Source organism: Rattus rattus, chromosome 1, assembly GCF_011064425.1.
Source record: "Rattus rattus isolate New Zealand chromosome 1, Rrattus_CSIRO_v1, whole genome shotgun sequence".
In the NCBI taxonomy this organism is placed as follows: Eukaryota; Metazoa; Chordata; class Mammalia; order Rodentia; family Muridae; genus Rattus; species Rattus rattus.
In genome coordinates this window covers 36,983,863-37,004,576 of record NC_046154.1, presented here as the reverse complement: position 1 = coordinate 37,004,576, position 20,714 = coordinate 36,983,863, and the positions used below count along the sequence as shown (strand labels likewise).

Here is a 20,714-nt window from a genome sequence, read left to right as displayed (position 1 = left end):
CAGACTCTTAAGCCACTCCTGAAGCTGCTGCGCTCCCAGGAGACTGAAGGCCGCACCAGGGAGTGACATTTGGAAGTAGTTGGGAAACCTGCCTACGATGTACCTCTAAACCAGGAGTCTCGGCCTGTGGGAGCACCAGCATGCTTCGCCAGCTAGTGTCACTCGCATGATCTGAGAGCTTTCCATCTCTGAACAGAGAACGGGACAGGAGAGCTAGCGCCTATCTCAGCCCTAGCCTCAGTCCCTCAAACAGAGACTCCCACAGCTCAAAGAAATTGAGAGCTCCCTCTTCCCAATTGGCAGCAGAGAGCAAAATCATTACTTATAATGATCTCATTGGCCCTTGGTGCCTGCTTCTACTTCATGGCTAATGAGTGCTGACAGGCACCAAAGCGAATTGAGCTCAGGGCACACATGTTAGCAAGGCGATTGGAATTGGCTTGTTCTGCTGAGACTGGTGGTATGCTCTTATAGGGTGCGTGTGTGTGTGTGTGTGTGTGTGTGTGTGTGTGTGTGTGTGTGTGTGTGTGTGTGTGTGTGTGTGTCTGTGTGTGTGTGTCTACGGTGTGGGCATATTTTCTGCTAGTAAAATTATTCCCAGGTCCTGAGCCAGATGGTTAACATCCCATGGAGTTTCCCCTCAAGGACCTCATGGCTTTCAGTTCTGCAGTGCAGTCAGGTTGGCTGAGGCAGGAGATAAGACTTCCTGGAAGAAAGGGATAAGACGCTCTGGATTCGGGTTTTATCTTTGACCCTAGATGCTATACTCCCTTCTGTAATTCAGTTAAGTACTGTGGACTTAAGGTCAAATGTATTGTAGGCTCCCTCCTGTCACCCCCACATCAGCACCTCTGCCTTCCTGGATTTGTATTTCTATGGATACTGCTAATGCCTGCCAAGATGCTTCCTCTGGCCTGGCATTTGGTAAACCATGGTGGTCTTTCTAGAACACAAATCTGGACCCTTCATCCCCTGATTAACTCCCCACAACCTGCAGGATTAAACATCAAATTCCTTTAGTGGCTTGCAACGCCCCCTAGAAATTCCTGTATTCCTGTCCTCTCCCCAGCATTTACAGTAGCCCATGGCACCCCTGTGCCTCTAGGTCTTTCAAATGTGGTTCCCTCTGTATATTATGTTTGACCTGCTTTCTCGTGACCCACCCACCCACAACCCCTTCTTATATTTTCACTCAGTGTTAGATCTGCCTCTTCTAGGAAGACTGCCATGAGTGCTCTTTAGATCTGCCTCTTCTAGGAAGACTGCCATGAGTGCACTGCCTGTTCTTAAGCCTGTGTATCCATTGTGCTGCCAAACCTCCTTGTGAAGACCTGACATACTACAGCCATCTTTGCTGATCTACATCCCAACTGGACTATGGGATACCTGGAAACTAAGGACCATCCTGCTATATCCCAGCCTCTATGTATGACAGGATACTCCAACAGAAAAGGCTCTTGAAAACAGAGGGGGCAGGTGGGTAGAATAACCAGACTTCCTTTGTTAATGTCATGAACTGGTCAGGGCCAGTGCTAACATCTGTAGGAAATTCATGTCATCTCAGTAAATCTCTCACATGCAACAGCCGCATTGCAGGCCCTGTTCTAAGAGCCAGAAAAAGTCAAAGGGGCAAAGGGTGTGGGGGAAAACAAGACAAGCCACAGCCGGGTCAGGCTGCATGGGGTTCCCAGTGCACAGGAGATGCATGCCAGGGCTGCTGGGACTCCTGAAAGGAAGGAAGGATGTGGACCAATGGACCCGGGAAGGGAACAGGAGTTCCAGGGGAAAGGTGATCTGCTGGGCCCAAAGCCCCTCAGTTCCTCCTATGGCCCTTCACTGGGACTTCATTAGAAGTGAAGGCCTGGCATTGCCTGGAGTTTGGTGTAGGAAAGAGTCCATGTCGTGCTCTCAGATGAAGGTCACCCTTCCTTGCTCCCCGGAGAATGCAAACCCTCTGACAGTGACTAGAAATCTGGGCCCCCAAAGGGCAGCAGAGAGTGCTGTTGGGGAGGTGGACTGGGGCCACCAGCCCAGGTTGTGATGGCAGCTCTGTTCCTATGAGCAATGTGGACAAATCACTCAGCCACTCTGCCAGTTTCCTCCCATGCTTGGGGAGGTGAATGAGGTTCTCCACAGTGTGCGATGAGTTACCAGTAGGCAGTGACTCCAGTCTCTGCCTGGCACAGCATCCAGATTATATAAACGCTAGTTGTTAGCACTGATATTTAACCAGCACACCTGCCTACACCTCTCATTCTGGCTTATGAGCCTATAAAAGTCTGTAGTAAGAGCATTTGGCGTGAGTCCTTCCCTGTGACCACACTTCGTGTGTGCAGTGGTATTGTTAGCCTTGGGCTCGTGGCTGTACATCAGATCTTTAGAATTTCCCGATTCGATTCATTGAAATATGGACTTGTAGAGGCACACCTTATTCCCCTGATGCCTGATCCTGGCCACTCTGCCTTCTGTTTCTACCAGTCTAGATACCTCGTACAAATGGAACCATGCAAGAGTATGTCTTGCTGTGACTGGTTTCATTCCCTTAGCGTGATGTCTTTCCTCCACTCTCCTCACTTTGTCACTTACTACAGGGTGTCCTTCTTTGTTAAGGCCATGTCTTACTTAGTTATGAGTATAAATACATACCCGTGGATAGCATGCTTTCCTTATCAGTGGAGCTTTGTATCCTGCTCTATAACTACCAGGATCCACACTGTCACATATGTAGCAGCACAGCATTGCTTTGAGATTCATTTTTAACACATACCCAGCAGAAAGACTGCTGCCTGACCACACAGACCTGCTGCCTTGGGTTTCTGCAGCCTCTCTGTGCTGTTTTCTATAGCCCCTGTTCCTTCTATAACCCAGCAGCAGCATGCAGGGCTCTGATCTCTCCTTATGACCTTGAGACCAGGGTTTGCCTTGGGTCCTTTCAGTGGCTCGCTGACTCCTCCTGTAAGTGTTGTATACACTGGACTCTAGGGAGGTCATATGCTAGTGCTGATGCCCACTGCTGGGGCTGGCTGACTGTCACTGCTGGGGCTGGCTGACTGTGGTGTTCCTCTGGAGTCAGCCAAAGAACAGACAACACCGTGAACCATCTCCATGGTGAATTTAGTAACTGCTTCTCCTGCTCTGCTCAGAGGTGATTGGTCAAGATGTCAGACTCAAAGGACTGCCTGTGTGCTCTGTGTCACAGATGGAGGCCTGGCATTTGAAGGTGGATAGGGGAGGTGTAGCAAAGGCCATTTACCTGGCCACTGTATGTCTGTTATACAGAGGCCCCTGGTCTTCGTTTGCCTGTTCCCCAAGTTTTAGTCACATGTCATTCCGTCCTGTGACTACAGTTTGGTCCCCAGAGACAGACGTTTCGAGAACCCAGAGGCTCTTGAGACTGGGTCTCTTGGTGAGGAAAAGGATCAGTGTGGGGCAACGAGGTCACAGGAGGTAAAATGATGGGCAGAGTCTCAGTGTGTTGTAGGCAGGGGAACTGCCCCTGTGGGTGAGGGAATGAGTGTTGGCTGAAGGTCAGATGAAATTCTGGGGTAGGTAGGTCCTAACCAAAGTGGAAATCCCCTGCCTCCACCTCTGAGCCTCACTCTTCTTCTTGGCTTCTTTTCCTTTTCTGCTTGAATGCTCTTCTCTTACTTAGTTTACTTGGCCAAGTCTTCCCCATCTGCCCCCCTCCAGAGCTTCTCTGTCCAGTTCAGACATCCTGGGTGCCTGGATATTCCCCTGTCCATGGTGGCGGCGGCACACTGCGAGTCTCAGTTCCAGCCACCTGGCCGTGGTACTTTGCTCTATCAGAAGTATGCTTCCCAGGGCTGAAGAAGCTGCTCAATTGGTAGGGTGTCTGCCTAGTCTATGTAGGCCCTGAGTTCAATCCCCAGCACCACATAAATGGGGTCTGGGTGCATGTATGTAAACCCGAGCTCAGAGGGCAGAGGCAGGATGATCAGAAATTCAGTCATCCTTGGCTGCACAGTGAGTTCGAGGCCATCCTGGGCTATGTGGAACCGTATCTCAAAACCAAAGGAACATGTTTCCTGTCACTGCTCAGGAGCCTCCTGTGAGTCCCGGATCTGTCTGGGTGGTTTACACCCAGGCAGAGGGATGCCTTTTAAAGCTTGCTTCTTGGCCCCTACCTAAAGCTCACAGGAGCCTTCTCTGATCCTGCTTGGCCTTGGCTCCTGCTGTCAGTGACGTCAGGCCACATCTCCCATGCTGTTGTCTCCGGGAGGAGAGAAATGAGCCTTGCTCCCTTCTGTTGGCATGTCTAGATGGCTACTTGTGGGATAAGCCTGCTGCTATCCGGGCCAGGACGGCTGCTCAGATCCCAGCAGGTTGCATTTCTGTCACCTACAAAGAGTGTTACCACTGTCCTTCAGGATCTACCTAGGACTGAAACAACAGCAAGCATCTGGGGTGCGTACCCCACTGAGCCCTTGGCCTGTTATCTTAAATCCTGGGGCAGACACTGAGGTGGGTGCACTAGCAGTCCATTTCCCAGATGATTGAACCGAGGCACAGAGCCATGGACTGTCTGTCTGCTCCACCCCAACCATCAGTGCCCTCTAACCTGAGAGCCTGTTGTCCTGAGCCCACCACTGGCTGTCCCAGTGGGTCCATTCAGTGCATTATATTCCAAGATCTCCGTGGTCTAGAATGGACTAGAGGCTGCTGAAGGTCCTCAAAGTCTCATGTCGCATAGCATGGTGTCCTCTGCCACCAGATGTTATCGTTTTGATTCTGAAATCCCTAGATTTTGCTCACAGATTCCAGGACCTAGAATCTGTGTGTTCTGTCCCCCCTTCTGGGTCTTCCTTAGATTGTAGGCTTCTTGAGGGCTGGAGAGATGGCTCAGTGGGTAGGGTGCTTTCCTTGCAAGTGTGAAGAACTGCGTTTGATTCCCCAGCACTTATTTTAAATGCTGGGTGTGGTAGCACACACTTGTTATCCTAGCACTGGGGAGGCAGAGGCAGACGGATCCTTAGAGCTCTCTGGCCAACAAACCCTAGCCTGCTTGGCAAGTTCCCGGCCAGAGAAAACTCAGCCTCAAAAGCAAAGACAAAAATAAAGTGGATGGCACCTAAGGAACGGCCCTAGAGGCTGACCTCAGGATTCTGTACGCACAGCTGCACACACTCCTGCATGTGTGCATGCATGTACATACAATGCATGCTCCCTGAGAATGTCTGGGTCTCTCCATGCAGCTGGCACCTGGGGTAGGTGCTCCGTCAGTATGTGTTAACCAAACAACTCACTCACCTGCCACTCTGCTTTTCCATATAATCAGTGTCTGACTCTGGCCAGAACTCATGCCTTGAAATGCATTGAGCGAATCATGCTGTAACAGATAGGCCCTGGACCACGGACAGACAACTTCCCTCATCCCCGCTTGCTCACACAACTGCAGTTTCCCACCCATCTGAATCTGTCTTCTCCTCCAGAAGCACTAGACAAGGAGTCTGAGAAACATACCAAGCCCATTCCTGCCCCAGGGCCTTTGCACTGGCTGTAGCCTCTGTCTAATACCCTCTTGTCTTATTTCTCGTTGTCTCTAGGTCTGGCTGTGATGCTTTAACGAGGCCTTCCCTGTCACCTCCTGTTCTCACTTTCTCAGCCCTTTCTCAATTCCCATTTGTTTCCCCAGTGTTCCCTGCTGCCTGATAAACTTTTCCTTGTTTAACTTCCATCTCTTTCCCCCCTTAGAATGTGAGTTTGGGGGAAACAGAGGTTTGCATTGTCTGATTCTGTTCTTACAACTGTGCTTGGCCCATCGCGTGCTCCTATAAGAACTGGTTAAAGGAGGAAGAGGGGACAAGATACAGCCTTCCTAGGGATACCCCTGCCCACATTAGGGTGTCTAGAAACAGTGGCACTGGAGACAGCTCTCTGTGTTTCCTGAGCTCCTAGGAAGCCCAGGTCTGACACCTCCACCAAGGGACACCCAACCGAGGACCACGTCCCCTGAGAGAGCAGGACGGGAAGCATCTGGTGGCCTGTCAAGGGAGGACACTGGAGTAGAGGCAGGCCGCACTGTGCTGAGCACACATGTGCTCCATCTCCACAGCAGGCTGCACGAGGCCTGAGCTCTGTACCTGGGGCTCAGCCCGCAGAGAACAACCTCATCTGTGATGAGAGGGACGGCTTCCCAGCCTGGCTTCCAGCAGCCATGGCTCACTTCTTCCTGCCTTGCCCAGTCTACCTGTTCTACACCGCTCTTCACTGCCACAGAACATAGCCACAAAGTCAGGAAGTCATGGCTCTAGCCCAGCCCTGCCCAGATCTACCAGTGCACCATTACCTGCCCTCTGACCAGGGCTCTGCTGTCTTTCTGGAAGGCTATTCCATGTCCTCTCTTCCAGAAAGCTCTCTGTGACCACACATACCATGAGACCTCTCTTGGAATCTCCTATTAGAGGATGTTTTGGAATCAGCATGATGCTACACACACACACACACACACACACACACAGAGAGAGAGAGAGAGAGAGAGAGAGAGAGAGATTCCATACAATATATTTTGATTATATTCTTTCTCGTCACCAACTCCTTCAAGCTCCCCACCCCCATTTCATGTTCTTTATCTCACACATAAACAGAACAAAAAGTTCACGCACACACAGAAGTGAATATGATACCTGCCCTGAAATGTGATCAATATACCCACTGCCATTACCGTGAAGCTCCTCTTGTATACAGTGGATACCCTGGGCTGTGGGGAGCCCTAAAGAGGCCTTAAATAGACTCGCCCTCTATCTATCTTGAGATGACCGAAGAGCATCGTGAACACAGGTACTGCCTGTCGGCTGTGAAATCCTCCCTTGTCTAAGCTCAAGCCTTCTCCCGTAGCCTGGCCTCCTGTGCTAGGCCCACTAGCATCCTCCATCCAGGATCACCCCATGGCTAGTTCCCCATGGGCCCTGCCGTCCCTTCCTCTCCTTGTCACACACCTGCTTTCCTGACCCTTTGCTCAGGCCATGCCTACATAGACAGGCCTTCCCTCCCCATCTCTGTCCTCAGACCTGTAGGAAGTCTCTCCTTTCCTCCGGAATCAGCAGAGCCCTCTGTTCACAATGATCCACCAGTGTCCCTCACAACCCATTTCTGTGTGCCGGTGCCTCCCTGGTACGCGCCACTCTGTGTTTCATTGAGCAGATGGATTTGGACTTGAGCTTGGTGTCAGAGTGAAATAGGGCACTGAGGGAGTTTGTTCTCCATGCCCAGTGGGCACCTTAGGAACTCCAGCTCACTGAGGCCCATCCATAGTTCTAAAGCTATCACTTTCAGAGATGGTGAACACCTTGTTCGCACGACAGTCTGTGACAGCCTGCATGGGAATCCTGGATTGGCTGACTTCAAAGCTTTTCTCCCCCATTGCATGACTTTGACAGATACAAAAGCAGATGGATGCTTCTAAAACCTGCTACCAGCAAAGTACAGTGGGCATCTTGTCTGACTGTTTGCTGCTGTGTCTCCCCATGGGTGTGGTGCAGCTACCTCAACTCTGTCAAGCAGCTGTCAGGTTCATGAGGGCCCATGGGTCTCCCGTATAGCTCCCCTCACTGCTGTGGGTCTCCTCCCGTCCCCCTGGGCCCGGCTGGACTTCTCTCCAGCAGCATGAGAGGAACCGCCACCCATGCTGAGCCACCTGACATCCAGGCTGCAGATTGATAGATGTGTCTCGGGCTCTTCTCTCCTGACCATCTGCCTTCCCTGGTGGTCCCCTGGGAGTCCACCAGGCTGCTGAAAGCTCTGAGATTGGAGAGAAGATGCTATTTGGGGGCCATCTGCTTGAGAGGTGCCTCCGGCTGGGGTTCCGCAATGGGGTGGGGTGGGGGGAGCAATCTAGGCGGAGGGGGTTGGGGAGGGACTGCCAGGAAAGGACAGCAATCAGGGGCCTGAGAGCTACCTTTATTTAGGCACAAGGCCAGAATGAGCCAGTTCTCTTCAGAATTAGGCAGCTCCATGAGGTGCCAGGTCTGGCTGATGCCTGGACACATTGCCAGGGCAGATGGTGCCAGAGGGCGCAGGGAAGATGGTCTGAACCTTGCCATTTTCCCCACCTAACTCTTTACACACACACACACACACACACACACACACACACTTAAAATTGGGTTGCCAGTGACAACCTGGCATATCATCTTCTTTTTATATTATTCTTAGCCCCTCTGTTGCCATAGCAACTGAACAATGCTTTTTAAATATAGCAGTTAATTTTTTCAGCTTCAGCAACAAAGTTCTGGTATTGTCCAGAAGGCCAATGGCTGGTTTCTCTCCGGGGTGACAGAAGTCCCAGGCTCTCCTCAGCACAGGTCAGTCCCCGGTGAGCTGGGCCTCAATGTCTTTGAGACTGGCAGGGACCCTCTGGGTTCCCTGTTTCCTGTTCTGGCCACCTTCGAGTGCTAAGGAATGGAGAAAACAAAACAAAACACAAAAACAAACAACAGCAACAAAAACCCTAGGTCCTGTAGTCAGCAACCCTTTGCCCCTTCTCCTTTGAGCCTGAGAGTACCATTGGTTGCCAAGGACAACAGCAGTTGCTGAGTGACAGGAGGTGGGGGGCACCTTGACATGGGAAACACCCACATCTCTGTCTCTGCCTCCTTCCTGTCTGTTTCCTTTCCTCCATCCCTTCCCTCCCTTTCCCCTCACCTCCCTCTCACTTTTGCCTCTTTCTCCTCCCCTCCTCCCTACTGCCTTGAATTATTGATGGTAAATTCCCAGCCAATAACATCAGAGGGTTAAAATCCATAACCAGCCCTCCCTCCAGTCTCCCCTTGGAGCACCCTCCCTCCCTGAGCCGGTGAGCTCATCCGAGTCATCAATCATACATCAGGGCTTAAGAACCCTTGCCCCACAGTCCAGCCCCTGAGCAGCCAGGGCAGGAGGTACCCAGGGAAGCAGAACTCTTGAAAGGAGCTGCTAGCTCTGAGGCCATGACGGGGTAGTTGGTAGCCTGCAGAGGGCCACTCCCTACCTGATGACCAGAGACACCGTTTCTGGTGCTTTTGGCTCCCTAACATCCTACTGGGTGCCCTCCCCCAGGGGGTTAAGCATTACTCATTTCTCTGCATCCCGGAACTCAGCATGGCAGGATTAAAACAACACATAAGCAAATCTGGGATACTCAGAGACTGTCAAAACACACCCTAGGCTGCCTGCAGGTTGTAAGTCCCCCATCGCTGGAAAGGACAGCAGGAGACAGAACATCCAGGGAGCAAGACATTGTGGGAAGGACCGTAGGTTACAAATTGAATGAACTCGTGTTTCAACCCATCATTCTATAATGGAAACAGTAGTATTGAAGTCACCATATAATTTTGCAGAGCCTGGGGCACAATTACCGTTCTCATTCACAAATACCAGTTAACTTTCCCAGCATCATTTAGAGAAGAAAGATGATTCTGAACCCAGAATTCAACCTGCCCTGTCCTCCAAGTTCAGCTTGCACGGTAGCCCAGTGTGGTTCCCTGCCGGATTCAGGCAGATGACTCAGGCTGCTCTCTGGGAGCTGGTAATCATCATGTTCAGGGCCAATAGTGAATACAGGAAGAAAAGGCAAACCCAAGCCTGCTGGTTCTGGCATGGAAATCTGTGTACTCAGAAGGTTGAGACAGGAAGTTAGCAAGTTCAAGGCCTTCCTAGGCAACTTAGTGAGATAATCTGCTGATGGGGACCTGGTTCAACCCTCAGTGATGAAAGACAGAGGAGGAAGGAAAATGGAAGCCGGGAGGAGAGGAGGAAGGGAAGAATGGAGGGGGAGAGGGGAGAGGGGAAGGGAGGGGGGAGGGAGAGGGAGGGAGAGGGAGAGGGAGGGGGAGGGGGAGGGGGGGGGGGGGGGGGGGGGGGGGGGGGGGGAGGGGGGGGGGGGGGGGGGGGGGGGGGGGGGGGGGGGGGGGGGGGGGGGGGGGGGGGGGGGGAGGGGGGGGGGGGGGGGGGGGGGGGGGGGGGGGGGGGGGGGGGAGGGGGGGGGGGGGGGGGGGGGGGGGGGGGGGGGGGGGGAGGGGGGGGGGGGGGGGGGGGGAGGGAGAACCAGGCTTGCCCTGTTATGTGTGGGTGATATAGGGTCTGCCTTTTGGTCTCCTCTATCTATCCTGGCATGAGTCTAGCCTCAGGATGACAGCTGAAGGGTTTCCCTGTCGCCTTCCTCCCTGATGAGTAGGGAGAAGTAGCTATGGGAGTTGAGGGAGTGATGCATGCTGTGCAGAGCGCTGGGCAGATCTTGGCTCTGTTAGGTTCTCAGTGGCCCAGGAAGCAAGTCAACTCAGAGTATGGCTCTCCATCATCACTCGGGACAGAACATTTATTTGCACGGACTGTCTTCCTGCTAAAGTTAATCTGTCCCCATTAGCATGGACCCCAGCCATCTGCCTAAAGCATCAGCCAACTGTAGATCTTCGAGTCCCCATGTCCCCTCTCTTTTCTCTAGTGCATACATAGCCCCAGCATTCTATCATGCCTTTCTCCATCTGCCCACTACTGTGCCTCAGCTATGAGACCAAACCCAGCGAAGGCAGGCGTTAAACTGCTCTCTGTGTCTCTAGCTCCTGAGTCACTTAGGATTTGGCACAGTCGAGCCCCTCCTTATTGAATGATGGCCCAGGAGAAAGAGTGTACCTCCTTCACACTGCCACAGTCTTTTCATACTTTCATACTTCCTTTCATGCTTGTCCCCACGATAGAGTCTGTCTCTTTCACTCCTCCTAAGCACAGCACAGAGCCCTGCCTGGAGGAAGGATCAGGGGGATAGTTGTTGAAGCCTTGATCAAAGCTCTTGTTTCCCTGCACCTCAGTTTCCCCATTTGTACACTAGAATCTTGATCACCCTAGGGCCTTGTGAAGCACCCTCCTTTGTGACATTCTGGGATGTGTGGCCAATGAGTGGAATTCTGCACCTGCACTTGGTGTGTCAACTCTACTGTTAGCGGCTTGGTGCTCTTCCCAACCTCCAGCGTTGATCACTGTGCAGAGCCTATCTGCCCCCTGAGGAGCAATTAAAGCCCCAGAATAACCCATTGTTCAGAATCAGGTGCCTGGACCCTGTGTTTATCTCCAGTGTGTTGTGTGTGCTCAGGTCCCTGCCAACCACGTGGTGGGCATCTCTGGAACGGCTTGGCCAGTGGCCTCGGGAGTGGCCTCCATGTGGCAGCAGGAACTGATGAAGAAAAGGCAAGAGAGGAAACCAGCCTTTGTGGGGAGCCAGGCATTTGGAAGACGCACTTCATGTCTCCATGAAGCCATGCCAGAAGGGGGTCATTAGCTCCGTATACAGCTGGAGAGTCTGAGGCTCAAAGAGGTCACATGCCCGTGGGACTGCCTCAGACTCATAGAGCTCTGTGGGGCAGAGCTGAGACCTGCATGTGGGACTGTCTGGCCAAACCCGAGCTCTTCATGACCCACTTGGCACCTGGAAGCAGTGGTGATGTGCAGCCATCATTAACCTGGAAAGCCAGAGTCCCGCAGCTGGCAGGCTTGCATTTGAGTCCCTCACCCCCCACCCCACCCCATACCTGCTATGCAAATTCTCTCAGCTCTTGTCTGTCTCATTTTCTTTTTGAAGAAGAATAAGTCCTGTCAGAATAGGGGCTAGAGTACTATGCCTTGAGAAGAGAGGAGATGAATCTAACCGTGCCCACTATGTGGAGGGGACGAGAAAGCCAACCCGGGAGGTGGCCGAGCCGAGAGTGCAGACAAAAGGCTGACTGGGCATCAGGCACAGATCTCCCGGGCACTACCACTTAGCAGCCACGTGACTTTTGACAAATGGGAAATTTCTTGGGCTTTAGCTCCCTTATCTGTAAAAAGACACAGCAGCTTCTTCACAGCAACCCACTGTAGGGGATTCAAGGAGTCTACAGCAAGACTCCTAGTCCTTGGCAGAAGCAGGTACTTTAGGACAGAATGCCATACTCCACAATCAGAGCCGATCAGTTCTGATACCAAGGGAGGAGTTTAGGGTGTGAGGTTGTGGCTGAGCCCTGTCCCCAGGACTGAAGAACAAGCTAGGAACAAGATGGGGGCATGCGGGTGGTGCAGAGGCATGCTCTTGTGGTAGAAAGTCAGACCCTTGCTCACATAGCGCCATCTCACAAGGCTCAGAGGCTGTTAATTCAGCTCCTGGTGGAGGGTAGGGGGCGGGGCTTATGTTCCCAGCTTTGAGCTGAGGTCATGTTTTGCTCTGGGCTACAGGTTACAAAAAGCTGGCTATGGGGGATTAAGCAATAGGGGTTAGTTCCTGAAGCCTGAAGCTGGGAAGTCCTGCATGGGTCACATTCCAGTGACATCCGTGAACCAGGCACTTCCCAGTCTCCTCACTGCCAGCTCCTCTCCCATCAGCATCCTTTCTCCAGTGCCTCTGACTGACAACAGCCCCAGGGTCTTGTGCCTGTATACCAGCAGCACGTGCTGCTACAGAGGAAAGACACCTTCCTGAGACCCTCATTTTATGCCTTTTCTTTTTTTTTTTCAAATTCTTTTTCATTAGTAAAGAGACTTTTTCAGAATCTCCAAAACAGGCTTCCCTCCCCACCTAAATATGAGCAATAGATCCCATTATTCAGGACCGAGGCCCAGGAAACAGTTTCTAGAAGGTGGGTTGAAGCCACTGTTGCAATAGACTTAGGCCTGGAGAAGGGTTCAGCCCACAGGGGCAGGCCTCCAACCACAGAGGAGACATGGAATGGAATGTTAAACGGGATTCTCTTATGCTCACGGTTTGTGCCAGAGCTCCTGGTCACGCACAGCTCTAGGTGTTAGGGGAAGCCATTGATCTCATTCCCCCTGAGGCCACCAGAGCTCTTTGGTGTGAGCAACAGAAGCTGATGTTATAGATTGTATGCCATAGTGTGTGTGGTGGACAGGTGACATGAATAACGCAGAACTGACAGGAAACCAGGCTGGAGAAACAGTTCAGAAAGTACTCAGCACCTCCAGGGACCTAGAAGCAGCAACTCATCAGTAGCAGCTGCAGAGACAGCAGGGCGAGCCACAGACTCGGAGGTTAGCAGCTTGACTCTGACGTGTCTGCTCAGTCCTGGACCTCCCCTCAGCTGAAGGAAGTGGGGAGACAGGGGCTCTGCATCCCCAGGAATGGAGAGAGGTGACAGGCAGTCAAAATAGCAGCAAATGTCCTCCAAGGCAACAACGACCCTCAGCCAAAAGATGGCATGACTCTTGTGACTCGTGGTCCTTACACTCAGCTGCATGGGGGCAGCAGGAGTCACATAAACACATTCTGTCAGTTCCCAAAGGCACCCTCTGTCTCCCTCATAGAGCAGAGCATTATATCAAACCTTTCTTGCAATCCCCTGGGGGACATCCCCTCCCCAGAGTTGTAGACACTGCATTCCAAATCCTCTTTTCACCAGTCACAGCCCAGCTCCTCCTGAGCCTTTCTTCAAGACTGCCTGGATGGACTGCCCACACCCAGGCTGGCCTCCATGCTGAGAAGGTTTGGCTGGGGCTCTGCTTGCCCAGGGTGGGGCTGGCAGGATGAATGCAGCTCTTCTGACAGCTCTCTCACTGGGCCGCCATCTTCCTTCTCTGTAACCAAGGAAGCTGAGGCTTAGGAGTCAGAAGCTTTGCCAGGGACCCAGCTGACTGGTAGTGGAGTATCATTCAAGTCTGTCCCAGGTGCCTCCAACCAACACAGTGTCCCCTCCCCCTGGCCCTAGGCTCCATTGTTCCAGCTCCATCAGGTTTGAGCCTGACCTTAGTCCACGTCCAATAATATGTGAATGCCTGGATGTGGCTGCGTTCCAAGAAAGCTTCATTCACATAACCAGGGGCGCCCACTGGATGCAGCCAGCATACTGTCCTGTGCTAACCGAGACAGCACTGGACTGCCACTGTCAAGTCTGCCCTTCCTGTCTTCTACACTGCCACTGCTCCATGGTGTGTGCCTCCAAGCTTTCCCCTTCAGCGTATTCCTGGGATGGTGAAGTTGGGATGAGACGGATGCGAGCTTATACCCAGAATCCTAGTGTGTGAACCTGGCTAGCTTCTCTCAAGTCTTCAGACTGCCTGGATTGTTGTCTAAAATGAGGAGGAGACCAAGTACACAGGACAGTCATGCTGTTTCAGAGTGGTCTTATTCTTTGCGGAATGCCTGTCAAATGTCTTTGTTAAGTTGAATTTCCTTATATTCCAAGGCCTTTGAGCAAAGAGAAATACAAATATCTTTAAAAAGAAGCTATGATCAGTGTCTTCCACATGGGAATGAATGAATGAACCAATGAGTGAGTGAGTGAATGAGTGAATGAATGAATGAGCAGGTGAGCGGAGCTTTGAGGCCAACCGCTCCAGCTCTTCCTGTGTTAGTTTTGTGATCTTGAACTATGTGCTTTCCTTGCTGTGCTTTCTGTGGGTCAACATCTTTGTACAAATGGGCAAAATGAGCTATATATCAACATGCTTTCACTGAGGAGGAAACTGAGGCACAGGCATTGAGTTTGCCCAGGGCCTCACAGCTGGTACACGTTGCCATCAGGGTGCCCACCTGCAGGTGCGGTCAGACGAGAATGGAAGCTTCTGGATCAGTAAATGTTCTCTCTTGAGCAGGGCAACCAACCTCTAGACCTTGGTAGGGAGGACACTGAAGACAGGAAAGGTGTGTAGCCAACTACGTCAGAGACTGTGACCGACTGGGGGTAGGATGTGCTCACCAGTTGTTATTCGCCATCTTGAGCACTTAATAGGAACTACTTGTGTGGGTTCCCTGCTCCATTCACTTGCCTATTCATTCATTCATTCATTCATTCACTCACTCACTGGTTCATCCATTCATTGCCATGTGGTAGACACTGCTCTATAATAGCCTCTCTTTAACTATCCAGAGGGCCACTTCCCAAGCTGTCACCCACCTCCATGGAGCCTCATCTACACTAATTGCCAAATAGAGAATGTGTTTTTCACCTCAGCCTTTGAACCACGTGGTGGCACCTGGGCTACTAGCAAGCCCTGGTAAAGGACCCCACACCATGGAAGGTACACTCAGCTTAGCATGAGCCTGGAAGGGACAAACTCCATCAACCACCTGCTACCAATCTTATTGCCCATTCATTCATTCTTGTTGTCTCTGTCACTATGGGCATCTAACCTACCCAGCATCCCTTGAGGGTGGATGTGATTGTTCACATTCTATAGTCAAGAAAGCTGAGGCAAGTGCACAGGTATGGAGTAACAGGCTGACAGGGTGAGGACTTGAATTCAGATACCTGGCTGCAACCTGTGATCCTACACATTGGCAGCTTGGAGAAGAGGGAGGACTTGGAGAGCTGATTTGGCATGGTGCCAGGCAGGGGGGCATGCTGTGCCCCAACACCAGTCAGTTGTATCTCTGGAGCCTTCCTAGGGAGCCAGACACCCAGTCTGACACCTAAAAGAGCCCTGGCTGTGGTGGGACCTATGCTAACTATAGGAGGCACATCACTAGTTGCAATAGTTATACCTAAACCTTCCTGGGTTTCAACTGATGTGTGAGACACCATGAATGGATTGGCTCATTTAATCTTCACATCAACTTCACATCACAGCAGACAAATATTACTGTCTTTACTTCGTAGGCAAGGAGATCAAGGCACAGAGGAGTCAGTAGCCTAGCATGCTATAACTGCTCCACAGGAGAGCCAGGCATGGGATCTCATCGGTGGGAGCTCTGATTACTTGTGTAGCTACCCATGTCCTTGCTCAGGATCTCCCTGCCGTGGTGTAACTTAGAGCATTCCTTTAAAGCAGACATGTTAGAATAACACCCAGAGTAATTTAATCCAATCCTATGTTGTGGGGAGCACTGGGCCGTGAGAATGTTATATGCTTGGTATCATGGAGCTATCAGGAAAGAGTCAAGACCATGCATAGAAACTTGGACCGTGTTGTATCACGACCATCACTGGTGTATACCCTTTGGAAAAATTTGTCACCTCTCTGAACCTCAGCTTCTTTATTTTCAAAATGGATTGTCAGTCCTATTCTCCCTGCCTCCAAGCATTTTTATGGAGGCTAAATGGGGTGGCAGATGGGAACAAAATGTCAATGTAGGGAAAAGAGCAGTAGACAGGGGTTGGCTAATGTGAAAACTTGGTGTCAGCTTGACAAATGAGTTGTCCTAGTGGCCCCGCAGATCGACTCTGTGAGTGACAAATGGCTCCCTTCAGGAGCTCTGTTGATGTCTTTAGGGTCCCCAGAAGGCTGTTCTCCTTGGCCAAGCTGTGGGCTCCCACTCCTGGACTTGTTTTGCATCTGGTTTTGTATGATCCTCCAACACTCTTCAAACAATCCCTTAGTGGTGTCTTTGGGAGAGAGACCTTGTGTTCAGCCCTAGGGAGAGAAAGAGATGAGACTGAAATAGTCTCAGCCTTCAGGAGCTGCTGGTGAGAAGAGCTGGAATAATGCTAAGGGCATCGGCAGCTGCTGGGCATTTACTTGACACTCATGGCTCTTTGAGTTACCACCACAAAAGTGTTAAGCAACTGACCCCAAGTTCAGGCAGATCTGGTTACAGGGCTAGGCTTAAACCTGGATAATGGGTGTTCAGACAACACCATCACAATACAGGGACTTGGGTCCTAACAGAGAAGTGGGGCATGGGGTGGTGGTTGTGGTGGGGTAGGGTGGTGGTATAGCAGTGGTAGTGGTGGTGGTGGAGGTAGGTTGGTGGTAGAGGTGGTGGTGGTGGTGGTGGGGTGGAGGTAGACAGTAGTCTGCCATTGCTGTTGTTGATGATGATGACAATAGGAATGATACTGATGGTAGTGATGATGATAGTGGTGACTATAGTGGTGACAGTGATGCTGAAACTGGTCATCATGACTCTGACAGCAGTGCCACTATTGTTGACAGTGATGATGTACTCATGATGGTGGTGATGGTGACAATAAGCTCAATGCGTGAGTGGATAAGATCATGGATGGTAATGATAGCAGTGATGGTGACGACAGTGAAGCTGCTCCTGTTGTTGATGATGATGATATATATGATGGTGATGATAATGATGATGGTGGCAAAGATGCAGTCATAACAGTAGTGGTGATGTGGTGATGTGGTGACAGGGCTGCTGGTGCTGATGACGATATTCACAGTGGTCTTTGGAGTGGCAGTGATGGGAATGATACTGGTAAGATGATGGTGATGATAGTGGTCATGCTAGGGACAGGGGCATAATGGTGGTGGTAGTGGTTGTGAGAGTGATGGTGATGGTGATGGTGATGATGGTGATGGTGGTGGTGATGGTGGTGATGGTGGTGGTGGTGGTGGTGATGGTGGTGGTGGTGGTGGTGATGATGGTGGTGGTGGTGATGGTGGTGGTAGTGGTGATGATGGTGGTGTTGGTGGTGATGGTGATGATGTTGAGTGGTGGTGGTGATGGTTGTGGTGGTGGTGGTGGTGATGATGTGATAATGGTGGTGGTGGTGGTGATAGTAGTGGTGACAGTGATGGTGGTGATGGTGTGATGGTGGTGGTGATGGTGATAGTGGTAGTGATGGCGATAATGGTAATAAAGGTGGTGATGGTGGTGGTGGTGATGGTAATAATGATAGTGGTGATGGTGATGACAATGGTATTAGAAATAATGGTAATAAAATAGTGGTGGTGAGGATAATCCTGTTTCTCATTTGTTATTTGTTGAGTTTCTGCAATTTATAATTTGTTTCTGCAAATTTGAAATTTGTTGAGTTGGATGGATGGATGGCCCTGAGTGCTTTCTGCTATCTCATTTAATTATTTTCCATTCTCACTTAATACCTTTCCAATTACTCCTCAGGATTGTGAGCTGGAGAAAGGACATGGCCTGTCCAAGAGCACATGACCAGTCTGAATGGGTCTTGAGCATCAGCAGGCTTCACTGAAGAGCTGATGCTCTTTCTATACCTGGATACCTGACCAATGGGCCATGGGTCTGACTGCTGAATGAGTATTCAATAAATGCCCTGGAGCATGAAGCTCAAACCCATGAGATGTGAATAGTGTCCTAAATGAGTGTGTATACAACCATTGTTCAGATCCGTATGGTGATGTTGTGATTGCCCAAATCGGAGTTAATTGCAAAGGGTTGTGTTGCTGTTTTTTCTCAATGAGATGCTAAGTTCTTGGTCACCAATAGGGGGAGCTTTGGAAATAATTTCAAGGAAAGTGAGTCTATTAGCTGACAACAGAAGCAGCATTCACTGTCCTGTACATGTTCAAGGTGCTTTGACAGGCATGGTGATCCTGTGGAAGAAGGAGACCCCACACTAGGCTCGGCACAGAAGCCTGGGGTATTGGAATTGAGCCTCCATCTGCCTTCCTTACTAGACTCCATCTCTCTGAGACCCATTATCAGGGGCTAACAGTGTGTTAAGCCATTAGATGCTCTTGTGGATGGATGGATAGATGGATGGATGGATGGATGGATGGATGGATGGATGGATGGATGATAGGAAAAAGAATTTCAATGATGGTGCTCAAGGAGCCACGAAGGGTGTTTTCCCAGGAAGAATATGACCTTGAGAATTCCACAGGCAGAAGTCTGGCCTGGGATTAACTGCAGGTCTGGGAAGCAGGAAGGAGACTCTCCCATTTGAGTGGGGAGCTGAGGCTGTGTCCTCTGCCCAGGGAACATAGTCTTGTCCCTGGAGTGACTGTGTGAGGAAGGACCCATAGTCAAGGTTTACTTTGGATGCACATTTTATTTATTTTTTTCAAATAATATTAAAATTTATTAATTTTTTTCCATCTTTATTAACTTGAGTATTTCTTATTTACATTTCGATTGTTATTCCCCTTCCCAGTTTCCGAGCCAACATCCCCCTAACCCCTTCCCCTCCCCTTCTTTATGGGTGTTCCCCTCCCCATCCTCCCCCCATTACCTCCCTCCCCCCAACAATCATCTTCACTGGGGGTTCAGTCTTGGCAGGACCAAGGGCTTCCCCTTCCACTGGTGCTCTTACTAGGCTATTCATTGCTACCTATGAGGTTGGAGCCCAGGGTCAGTCCATGGATGCACATTTTAAAGTTTGATCTACTTCTCTGTCCCCAACAGGTCTCCCTCTGACAGCCTTGAAGCTCTTGAGAATCTCTGGCCTGCCTTGACCATGACATCCCAGCAAGCTCCTGATAGGTGAGTTCCCCCAGATTCCTCCTGCACATGTACAGCACAGACCTGTATCAAAAGCCCTAGTCCGTGTTTACAGGTAGGAGGTAGATAGGAGATATGTGACTTTAAAACAAATGCACCCAAATGTCTGGGTGGGGGTCATTAATAACATTTCTACTGCTATCAGTGTGATGAGGAAGGTGTCCTGGAAGGAGAGCCAGGAAGCCCATTCTGACTGAGACTGCCTTCAGCCCTCAGCATAGACCTGGCACACTCCCGCAGAGCTCAGCAGCAGACTCAGCGAGTGAGCAGCCCAGAATCCATCTGGTCTAGGCCCAGGAGGACTAGGATGGTACCAGAGCTATGTCCTGGGGCTCAGGCTCCTACATTGTCCTGCTGGCCTTGCAGCTACAGAAAACCTGTACAGGGATGGATGCACACAGTGTATTTGAGCATGCTTGGCAGAACTCGCAGAAGACTCTAGATCCTTTCTCTCAGATCATACTTGAAGAGAGACTCAGATAACTTGCAGCTCCAGGCCTTCCCTGCCATGGCCATTCACCTTGATATCTTCTGTTGGGTGCTGAACTCTGTAATCTGCACAATTCAATGCTATGCATTGAAGCACAGAGATGAACAAATCAGTCAGTTGCTGGTTAGGCCTCTCAGAGGACAGCCATGCTAGGCTCCTGTTTGTAAGCACACCGTAGCATCAATAATAATGTCAGGCCTTGCTTAGTGTCTCCCATGAGGTAGACTCCCAGTTGGGCTGGTCACTGGACCACCTTTCCCAGTCTCTTCTCCATTTTTGTCCCTGCAGTTCCTTTAGGCAGGAACACTTCTGGGTCAGAAATTTTGACTATGGGTTGGTAACTCCATCCCTCCTTTTGAGGCCCTGACTATCTACTGGAAGTGGACTCTTCCAGTTCCTTTCCCCACGGCTGGGATTTTATCTAAGGTCACCCCGATTGAGTCCCGAGAGTCTCTGGTACTGTCCAGAGGGTCTCCTAATCTCCCACCTTCTGAGGCTGCATATTTCTATTTGTTCTGCTGGCCCTCTAGGCTTCTTTTAAGGGCTCAGTACTAATATTTAGTCCCTGCCCTCCTACCTGCCCCCGCCCCTTGCCTGTGAGGTCCCCTCACATCTTGAAGCTTTAGTTCCCTTACTTGGCAGAGGCCCAGACACTGTCATGGATGCCATCCCGTTGTGGAGAAGAGAGAGAAGGCTTTGGGGCAAAAGAGCTGCTCCCAACATTGTCCTGCCCTCCCATGGGGAATGGGGGATCAGAGTCAACTGAGTGCCCTAGTCACTGGCCACCTGCCTCTTAGATGGTTCCAGAATCAAACGAAGTGTGGTATGAGCGTTCTGTACAGGAACCATCCTGGGGCTGGCGCTCACATGGTGAGCTTGTCTGGCTCATGCCCCTGCCATGGGTCAAGTAACTGGAAAGACCTGTGGGATTTAGCTCCAAGGAATCATGAGCCATGAACACGTGCATCTCAACAGGAAGTGATGTAATGATCTCAGCTTTCCTTGGCAAAATGCACTCACCAGAACCCAGCCTCGGTGCCAGTGGACACTAGAAGCCAGGCAATAATAAGATGCTGTGTAAACAAAGGAGTGACTGCACTG

General features: G+C 50.9%; 1 protein-coding gene across 1 annotated transcript in view; it reads left to right on the top strand.

The window, feature by feature from the left end:
* Positions 1–20,714, top strand: part of Hivep3 (HIVEP zinc finger 3) — a 315,153-nt gene that overhangs the window by 161,387 nt on the left and 133,052 nt on the right. The window contains 1 exon segment of the mRNA XM_032899121.1: positions 19,028–19,105. The gene's annotated coding sequence lies outside the window, so the exon portion shown is untranslated.